Here is a 9,040-nt window from a genome sequence, read left to right as displayed (position 1 = left end):
TCTGTGGGCTCTGGGGGAGGATCGTCTCTCTCAGCTCGGTAGCCCCAGGCACCTCTTGGCATTCCTTGACTTATAGATGGAGCTTCACGTGGTGTCTTCCCTGTGTGTAAGTCTCTGTCAGTTTTCTTATAAGATGCCGCTCAGAAAGGACAAGGTTGAGGAGCCATGCTATTCCTCTGTGCCCCCACTAACATAACAAATGAACAGGGTCACATTCACAGGTACCAGGGTCAGGACTGGAACATGTCTTTGGGGGACAGCATTCAATCCATAGCATACGGTGAAGTTAAACAATTCGGAAGCATGAGTAGATTACTACCCTACACAGTAATGGTTATAAGTGGGATTCTGCAGTCAGGCTGCCTGAGTTCAAATCCCAGCTCCGTGTAACTGTGGGAAAGCTTGAGATTGCTCTCTGTCTAATGAGTCAATCCATGTAGAACACTGAGAGCCAGACACAGGAAATGATACGTAAACACCATCCTTTATGAAAGGATGATACGCTCATGCAATGATAATACACACATAGGAAAATGGATCCAATGCATTGACAGTGGTTAACTCCATCTATGACTTCTGAATTATTCACGCCTTAAGACTTAAATTTCGAAAAGGCCATTTGTTAGTTTAGCTGTCTTTTATTCTGAGAGAACATGATACAGCTGCAGACAGACCAGTTTCTGAGAGGACGTGGTCTGGACTTCTTTCTGGGGGCAAGATTCCCACCTGGCCAAGCCTGAGTATCAACCTGGAAGCTGAAACATCATCCCAAAGAGAAAACCCCACAGAAAAGGAAAGAAAATGTGGTGACAGCCTACATTTGTCACTTGGCACTGTGCCTGTCCATGTCTCCTTCACTGAATCCTTGAGCTCTGGGTGCAGTGTGAGTTATGGCAATATTTGAAGCATAAACATACCTGTGCAGTGCTTCCCAACCCTTTGTGTTGTGTTTTAGGAGCTACTGTGTACTATTTCTCCAAGTGGAAACTGGGTAAATAACAATACACTTGACATTAAAATGAGTAAATTCCATTCTCCTTCTCTGGCTAACTTATTTCAGCAACAACTGAAGGCTCTCAGCTGTCCTTGCAGATCATTTAAAGATCTTTTTAATATCTCACAAGATAAACTGCCTATGACTAATCTAAAAGAATACAAAAATGACCAAGGTTGGTTTAGAATATTTCTCTAGAATTCTCTCAGACTTCTGGGATGCAGGTTCAGAGTTAATGTCTTAGGTATTTACTGCTCAGACCGAGTCAGTAAATCCCTCCAAGAGATGCCTGCTCTGGTTCAGACCTCAGATTCAAGTTGTCCAACGTGTGCCATGCTATGTATGAACAAGAGAAAGAAGGACAACATTCAGTGAGAGGATGTGTAGGACTGCGGCACCTTCCATGTGGTTTTGCTGGTGCTGCTATTAAGTGACGTCAAGTCGGCTCCAGCTCACGGCACCTCTGTGTGTAACAGAATGAAGTGTTGCCCCGGCCTGTGTCATCTTCATGGTGGCGAAAGGAGTCCACTGCTGTGGCTCTTGGGTCAGCCATCTCATGGTGAGGTTTCCTCACTCTCGCTGATGTCTACTTCATCAATCATGATGTCCTTTTCTGACACTTGGTCTTTCCTGATGATGTGTCCAAAGTAGGTAAGACCAAGTCTCTCCACCCTTTCTCCTAAGGAGCATGCTGGTCATATTTCTTCTCAGACTGATTTGTTCCTTCTTCTGGAAACTCACAATATGTTCTACATTCTCTGCCAACACAACATTTGGAAGGCATCGAGTGTCTTTCTGTTTCCTACAGAGTCTAACTGACGTGGATTTAATAGACAATTTAGAGACATGGACAGAGCCAAGGGGACCACAATGGATAGTGATGTACTGAAGGCCTGGTCACACACCTTCATAGTTCAAAAGAAGCAAGGGCTGAGTCTGGTCCTGCTGGGTCTCTGTGGGGCTAAGGCTGGAGGGAAATGAGGACCTCCACCTCTCCTGCTCTCTTCCCTCATGCTGGCATTCCCACTGGCTGACCCAAACGGAGCTGAACAGCAGGGAACCCAGTGACCCATGGGGTCAGCCTCTGGCACACAGAGCAGGGCAGAGGATGGCTCTGAGCACATCAGATAGACACTGTTTTGCACTATTCCCCATACACAAATGACAATGTGGCTAAAGTAACTAGGAACAGTGCCCAGCTGAATTTCCACATAATGTTAATTCTGAACTATTCTTCCACTGCATTGTTGTTTGTTGTTATGTGCTGTCGAGTTGGACCCAACTCATAGCAACTGCTCCTTGGGTTTCTGCTGCATTAGAAAATGTTAAGTAATGGCTCACACTTACAGAGAAACTGTTGTGTTCTGGGCTAATTTATTTGGTCTTGGCAGTATGCCTGTGTGACAAGTATTACTGTGACCAAGAAGGAAATGGGGCATAGAGGTCCCAGGCTCCTAATTGTCCACCTTGCTCTACTGCTTCCATTTCCTACACAGCGTCCCCAACAGCAGAGTGATTTTTTCAGTGATAAAGCAGATCATGTCACTTCTCTGGCTAAAAACTTTCATAACTTCTCAGCACTCTCAGAATTCACATACAAGCAGTCCCTGCATCACAGTTGAGTCCCATTCCTACACCTGTCTTTAAGTCGGATTTGTATGTAAGTTGGAACAGCGAGGTAGGTTTTGTATCTAACATCAGTCAAATGTCTGTCTTGTATACAGTAGTGTGCCTCCTATACATAAAAATATTAGATTCTTCTAGACACAAAGAAACATCTTTATCATAATAATACAGTAATAAAAATAATATTTGGACGCACATTGCAAAGTAGCTCCTTTTGTTGTTATGAACCATTGGATTTTTAATATACTAGACTTTGTGGTTTGTAACTACAGATTTACATAAGGCAGATGTTGGTAACACAGGGACTGGGTGTATATATGTTTTTTCACAATATCATCCTAGGCTGTGCACCCGCCAGCCACTGCTGGTCTCTCCCCCCGTTGCATCCCACTCACCATGGGCCTCATATCCTGTCCTATGTCTCTGGAGCTTGCCAACCTCTTCCCTACATCAAGGCTCTGGGCTTGCTCATCTCTCTGCCTGCAATGGTCCTTCCAGTTCTCTGCATGGCCAGTAATGTTCACCTTTGCTGTTCCTGCTCACATGTGGTCCTTATCAAGCTTCCCTGATGACTGTATGCAAGGCGCACGTTCCTGGTTACAGGTACAAGAGCACCAGATCAATAAACCAGGGATACAGTGGACTCGGCTGGGTAGGACCCTTCTGGCAGGAGCCCTTGTACTATCCTGCCCAATATGCATCCACTGCCACAGGACCCCTCCCTCATGCAATGTTACCTAAGTAAATGGCCATTTCTCTGGTTTCTCTGGGGAGCTACTGGGGGAACAAGTACTGAATATACTTGACACAGTGTCACAGGGGCCTTCCTCATAGAAGCCTGGCCCCTCCCTCAGCTAGTAGGTTCCGGGTCTTAGAATCAGTTCTGGTCTCAGTACGGTGGAAGAGACTGTGACTCATGTTGGTAATCTCTCTTAGCCTCCTAAGCATCCATCTTGACTATTTCCTTTAAATGCTGGAAGCACTCTTGGTGGTGGTCAGTCTATCTTGCCACATTCAGCACCTCTGTAGCTCTTGCAGGACAGACTGTGGCCCCAATATTGCTTCCCTGTACCCCTGAATGCCCTCCACAGGCTCTAGGAAGGCTCTAAGAAGCCTGTCTTGTCTCCCCCAGCTTCTGGTTGCCCCAGGCATTCCTGAGCAAGTCCTGTCTCTGCCATCTGCAGTGATTAGTTTGTCTCAGTGCTGCCCTCTGCTTCCAGAGCTTGCTTTGGATTGAACTTGTCACTTCCTCTCTTGAGTGGGACAAAGATGCTAGGTATCACCTACCTGATTCCATGGGCCTTTCAGCCCTCATGGTCACCACATCCCTACAGCACCCTCTTCAATGGATAGACAGCTGACAGCTGTGCTTTAACCCTGCACCATGGAAGCTTGCCAGAGCTATCCACACCCCTATCACCAACAGCCAAAGGATTCTCACTGTCACCATCCACTTGTCCCATCTTAGAGCCTCTTTCCCACGACCACTCCCGGTAAAATGGTATTCGATTGGATTCCCGGAAACAGACTCTGAGTTAGAGAGGTGACTGCATAGGGCTACCAGGGAGTGGATGAAGGGCACAGAAGGTGTGAGTCAGGTGACTTTGTCCCCCCATCTCTCCATTCTGTGCCCCTTCTACTGAGAGTGGGCCCACTGCCCTTTGCCCATTCCCCTGTACAGCACACTTTCCTCTGGCCCTGACCTGATCCCTTCAGAACCCACTGGTCTTTGTGGGGTTGGTGTTAGGTGCACCTTGCTTCCTCAGCTTCATTTCCAACAGCAACCAATACTTTCGACTGCATGTCATCAGGTGGGGTGTTCAAGGTAGAAAATAAGCAGCAGAGGTGGAGTGTGGTGCGGCTTTTCATGGTGTCTGCTCTTATGTCCCATGACTGTGGGTGAAGCCAGAACCTGAGGACACAGGTGACCCCAGCCTCATGGGGAGCAGGAGTACATGAAGGAGAGAGGGCTCCCTCACTTGTGTACAGAGATGTCAAGGCAGGACTTGCTTGCAGGCACTTCCACAGCTGAATCTGGGCAGTCACCCAAGGTTTGGCCAGAACATTGGGTCGGAGCTATTTCCCAGTCCTTCCACCACTACTACTTAGAGTGTCCATCATTCAAGCATAAGCAGCCGTAGCCGGAACAAGAGGCATGCGGGCCAAAACTTGTGAAAGGGGCTGCTACTGCACTCTGCCTTGGACATAGGAACCATCCCTGCAGCTGCTGTGTGGACACGTGCCCAGTAAACAAGTACCCTCAATCATGGACATGTACACAACTCAACAGACTCTTCAGGGCATAAACAAACAGCAGCAGTGCTTGACACACCCAGTGCATCCTGACACCCAGAACTCAGTTCACTTCTAGGGGTCCAGGCTTGTCCCGTGCATGTCAGCAGAAGGTGGAGCACCCACTGAGCCTCTAACAAACCTCCCCATCCTCCTCTTCCATTTCACAGGATGGAACCCTGAGGCTCAGAGAGGGGAGTGGCCTGCCAAGACCACACCCATCCAGAAGGTAAAATGTGTATGCAAACACACACACACACACACACACACACACAACAGCAATTGCTGTGGAATCAACCCCCATGCCTGGTGACCCTGTGGGCTCCACAAGGCTTGCAGTGGCTGCTTTTTCAGAAGTAGACCACCAGGCCTTCCCTGGTGCCTCTGGGTGGACTTGAACTCCCAGCCTTCCAGTTCACCGCTGAGCAGGTTAACCTTCTGGGCTGCCTGGGGCCTCCATATATCAACACAGGAGTTGTGAAACCAGAACTGAGTGCTACACTCCCCTCACCGCCAGTGACCCATTCTCATTGCCTTTTCTCACTTTCTCCTCATTAGAGTGAGACAACCCTGAGAATTCTGTCCCTCCTCACGACTTCACGACCTCACGTCCTGGGTGAACATACCCTCGCTGGAACAACCTGGCTCACCCAGGGTGACATGATGACAGTGATAACAACTGCAAGGGGAGACAGGGCTGGTTCTCTCTGCTGGTTGGCCAATGGAAAACGGGACCATCCATTGGTGGGGTAGGGGCAGGGGAGCATTTTTCATCTCTAGGGCATAATACCCTCTCTCTTCTGAACACAGGGCATCTTCTTATGAGTTCAAGTCTTTATGACCTGCAGTTGTTGTTGCTGTTATGTGCCGTAGAGTCAGAGCTGACTCATAGCAACCCCTCCTTGGGTTGCCAAGGCAGTATCACTACAGAAGTAGATTGCCCAACCTTCCTTCCAAGGAGTGGCTGGTGGATTTGAACCACCAGCTTTCTGGTTAGCAGTCAAGTGTCTTAGGCACTACGCTACCAGAGCTCCCAGCAGTTGTTAGGTGCCGTGAAGTTGGTTCTGACCCGTGGAGACCCCGTGGACAACAGAACGAAGCACTGCCTGGTCCTGCCCCATCCTCACAATCATTGCCATGCTCGACCTCATTGCTGCAGCCACTGTGTCCATCCATCTTGCTAAGGGTCTTCCCATATTCTCTGACTCTCTAATTTACCCAGCATCATGTCCTTCTCCAGGGACTGGTTCTTCCTGATAACATGTCCAAAATTTGTGCAATGAAGTCTCACCATCCTCACTTCTACTGAGCTTTCCAGCTGCACTACAGACATCCATTCAAAAGTTAGATCCACTTCATGTTGCCTGAGAGCCTCTGAGCTGACTCCATCTGCAGAAAATACTGCAGGTGGTGCCTGCAAAAACTACTTCCCCCACCCTGGCACCCAGATGGGAACAGATAAGTAAACTAAATTACCCCAAACTCTTACCCCCCCCTGACAGATGAGTATTCAGTTCCTTAAAGAACTGAATGTAAAACATGCTTTCCTGCAGGTGATAGACTGCTAAAAGTATCTTGGAAACAACTTGTAAATTAACTCTGGGGCCAGACATGTGCAATAGGGCAGAAAGGAGCAAAAGTTAATCACAGACCCTCTCCCCTCTGCCCAAGCCCCTATCAGCTGATGACAGGAAGCTGATGTGACTCATCCCCTCTGGGCTTGTCACCCATTTCAAGTTCACACCCAAATTCCTCAACCTTTTGTGAACATGCACAACCCCCTCTCCTGAAACCTACAAAAACTGTTTTCAGTGGCATCTGGAGCATCAGATCTGGGAACTAAACTACCCCTACTCCTTGCATTGCCACTTTGCAATAAATAATTTTCTCTCCCCTCAATCTCGGTGTGTAAACTGTTTTGGCCTGACTGCACACTGGGCAGGGACCACATTTGGACCTATAACATACACACAGCATTAAAACTTGTCCACAGAACAGTTCAAAAGGATGTGCACTGATCCAGCTCAAAGGCAGGATAATTAAACCCACCCTGTTTTTATTGGACTTCCAAATCAACCAGCAATATCACATGATTAGCCTGCTGACTGCTAACTGAAAGGTTAAAGGTTCCAGTCTGCCCAAAGGTGCCTTGGAAAAACAGCCTGGAAACTGACTTCTGAAAAATCATCCATCGAAAACCCTATGGTGTGTGTTTGCTTCCACAACACATGCGCCACAGTTGGAATGATACAGAGGCAATTATCATGGCCCCTGCACAAGGATGGCACACACATTCAGGAATCAGTCCAGATTTCTAAGGAAAAAATTATACGTGGAAGGAAACTGTCATTGTTGGTTACCAGGGATGGCAGGAGAGGGGAGGCTAAACTCCTAAATAGGTTGGGGTGGGGTATGTATACATAAACACAAGGTTTTAGTGGTTACAGGGTAGGAGGGAGAGAAAAGGGGAAGCTTTTGTTCAGGGGGCATTGAGTGTATGCTGAGGTGGTGGAGTGGTTTGGAGAGGGATAGTAATAATGGTGGTGCAACAAGAACAAAGTCCTCAATGTCCCTGAGCTGTGGAAGGGGAAATTGTTATGTTGACTAATGTATTTTTGCGTATGTTTCCACCACAATAAAATGGAAAGAGAACCCTGCGGAGCCCAGTTTTACTCTGATGCAGGTGTGAGGTCACCATGAATCAGGGTCAATGCCAGGATAATAGTTTTGTTATTTTAATCAGTAAGTAGATAATGGGTTAGCCAGACAGGTGTTGCTCTTAACAGTCAAGTGTGCAAGGCAGAAGGGGTGTATTTTCTCTGCACACATGAGGTAAACAACACAAAGAAAGTTCGATCTGCAGCTTCTAGACATCAAGTCTGCCTCAGCTTGGTACCTCAGTCATTTGCAAGACCTGAAAATCAGAATATAGTTCATTTAATTAACATGTGTTTGGAATGACTATGCATTAATTTGGGCATACTTAAGCTGGTTCACCGTGGGCATAATGTTCGCAATTATCAGGCAATTTCCTCTCTAGAATTCCATTACTTCTTCTTCACACATGAGCTGTCCTTCTATTTGTTCTTCTCCTATGGAATTTGATGACAATGAGTCTCTATAATGCATTAAAATGTGATGACAATGCGGGGATGCTCTGGAAAACAACGGTCTGTGGTCTCTGCTGGCTCTCGCTCTTCGTCCCTATGCTTCACCCCTCCCAGTGTCCTGGCCTGTCCATCACGGCATACAGGGGGTACAGGACATCCCCCACACTTGACTTTGGTTTCAGTCATGTGACTCCCAGTTGGCCCTCGACACGGTGCACATATCAGATGACAGTTGTCTGAAGCCACTGTGGTAGCAATACTGGCTTGTGCTCCAAGCTCCATCACTTCCTGGGCATGATGAGCCAGTGGGAGTCCTAGAGAGCCCCTACAAAGGGTCCAGGGTGACACTGGACTTCCTCTCCCTCGCACTGGTCAGCTGGATCCACTTGCAGCCCCTCAGCTTCCAGGAGAAGTACGCAATGGCCTCACCCTTTCCTGGTGGCCTGATTCGGTTTGGAATGATGCTTTCTGCCTCAGGTTCTCAGGTTCCTGCTTGGCCTAACTGCACTTTCTCCCAGACAAAGAAAACAACACAAGAGTGAGAGAGGGAGGAGAGAGAGCAGAGACAGACAGATCTGTCTCGGATGGATTATAGCTGGAACACTGCTTCCAAGCAAGGGTGTTGTTGTTGTTGTTGTTGTTAAGTGCCATCGAGTCATCTCTGACTCATAGTGACCCTATGCACAGCGGAATGAAACACCTACCGGTCCTGAGCCAGCTCCACGATTCTTGCTACACCTGAGCCCATGGCCACTCCCACTGTGTCAATCCACCTCATTGAGGGCCCTCCCCTCTTTCGTTGACCCTCCACCTTACCAAGCATCCTTCTCCAGGGAATGGTCCCTTCTGAAAACATGACCAAAGGAGGTGAGCAAAGTCTGGCTATTCCCACCTACAAGGAGCATTTTGGCTGCACTTCCTCCAGGACAGACCTGTTAGTTCTTTTAGCATTCGATGGTATTTTCAGTACTCTTCATCAGCATCACAGCTCAAAACCATCAACTCTTCTTCGGTCTTC

The 9,040-nt window shown here is 47.8% G+C and overlaps 1 non-coding gene across 1 annotated transcript; it reads left to right on the top strand.

Annotated features, from left to right (window-relative positions):
* Positions 1-7,121: 7,121 nt before the first annotated feature.
* Positions 7,122-7,228, top strand: LOC122149653. Its single transcript, XR_006163252.1, has one exon. It is a non-coding gene; the product is annotated as a U6 spliceosomal RNA (small nuclear RNA).
* Positions 7,229-9,040: the final 1,812 nt, after the last annotated feature.

This window comes from Orycteropus afer, unplaced genomic scaffold (genome assembly GCF_000298275.1).
Source record: "Orycteropus afer afer isolate SDZICR_OR568_19922 unplaced genomic scaffold, OryAfe1.0 scaffold00038, whole genome shotgun sequence".
NCBI classification, from domain to species: domain Eukaryota; kingdom Metazoa; phylum Chordata; class Mammalia; order Tubulidentata; family Orycteropodidae; genus Orycteropus; species Orycteropus afer.
The sequence above is the reverse complement of the archived record's forward strand: the minus strand, read 5'-3'. Positions and strand labels throughout refer to the sequence as shown.